Source organism: Drosophila persimilis, unplaced genomic scaffold (assembly GCF_003286085.1).
Source record: "Drosophila persimilis strain 14011-0111.01,24,50 unplaced genomic scaffold, DperRS2 tig00000000-arrow-pilon, whole genome shotgun sequence".
Taxonomy (NCBI): Eukaryota; Metazoa; Arthropoda; class Insecta; order Diptera; family Drosophilidae; genus Drosophila; species Drosophila persimilis.
The window spans coordinates 22,075,510-22,077,184 of NW_020825288.1; positions in this window are offsets into that span (position 1 = coordinate 22,075,510).

A 1,675-nucleotide genomic window follows, 5' to 3' on the forward strand; every position below is an offset into this window, starting at 1 on the left:
TTGGAGCGAACCGAACGAAACGAATGCACTAAATACACTGAAAGCCATGAAGAACGAGCCGTCTGGCGACGGGCCAAACCAAGCCAAACCAAGCCAAAGCTCCTTCAAACGATGGCAAACGAGAACGAGTGCCAGAGTTGGAGCAAATGGCGCGCTTGTGCTTCTGGGAGAGAGCTTTTCGCGCCTAGCACAGTGGGTCGAAGGTTAGACAGCATGTGGCGCTGCCTTCCAGGCGGCATTCGCTCTCTTTGCCGCCAGTTTCGAACTTCCATGAAGCTCTCCCTTAAATTGCTTGATTGTTGGGCCATGGACTCTCTTTTGAGGGCAGCATTTTATGGACATTTGTTGGCATATTTACACAGCCTTACCTCCAAGATGTTGTTCACACTGGCTCGCGTTAATTGCCGTCACTTTAATGTGGCCTTGCAATAAATGCAGGGACGAACAAAAAGCTGACGAAAGATAAGGGGTCCTAGTGCTAAAGTACACAAAAACTCGCACGCACGCCATGGAACTGGGTAAGAGAGAGAGAGAGAGAGAGACAGAAGCAGACACAGTTCAAATAGGCAGCTTCAGACACTCGCCTTGCTTAAGCACTTAGTGCACCATTAAGTGCCTTGGATTTGGATTGTATTCCGCTCCCCTACATCTTTTTCTTCTCCAGCTCCTGCTCCTGCTCCTGCCACTCCTCCTTCTTCCACCACGCTGTCTGTAAATTTAACTGACACTTACACTTGCACTTCCCTGAAATCAAATGCATTCGAGTTCGGGTTTTTGTTGAGGCGGCACTGTTTGAAGAGGCTTGAAAGCGCCTCTTCCAAAGCTAACGGGCTATAATCGAATGGGAATGGTAGAAAGATGAAGGACTAACCATTGTCCTGTAAAAGTTTATATTTCGATAATAGTTAAGACAGTAGGTACATCGATTTATTTAGTTCCTTTTTCGGGGATGCTCCCCACTTCGGCGCTCTTGACTTGTAACTAATGAAACGGAAGAGCTTCTTGACTTGTCCATAAGAGCTAGATCAGAAGAAAATCGATGTCTTAGTGGTGCGCACTTTTACAATAGTATTTTATTGTTGCTCAAAGATTATTGCATGATTATTACTCGTCCAAATATAATGTGATATGTACATAGAGGACATAAAGTTCTTTGTGGGGTTGATGGATATTCGTTCTAGGAAAATTCATGTGGCACCCAAACATCTAGCTCGATTCCAAGTCCAGCTTCTTGTAAATGGTTCGCTGTTATTGGGTAAGTTAAGAGCTCTTGGGCCCCACTGCATCACCTATTCGTACGATTTTATCATAATTTTTGTAAAGCCTATTTCCACAGAGACAAAATCACCATCCATTTGCGAAATGGTCCATAATGCCTGGGACAGGCCGTGTGCCAGAATTTAAATAATTATTAAGAGTACACAGAGTCCAAGGACTCATACTAGTATAACTATGAAGCAGTATTTTTTCCCATTGCCGAAGCCCCAAATTAATAAAAATTGTTAAGTTTAGTAAACAGCGAGTGGGAACGTTCTGTGCCGCGCCTCTACTTTGTAACCGGTACTCAGACAGTATATGCATGTATGTACATACATGTACATATGTAAAAATTTTATAAATTTGATTTTATCGGTTTCCATTTTTCAAAAAATTTATTTTTTACTTCTTTCTCTTT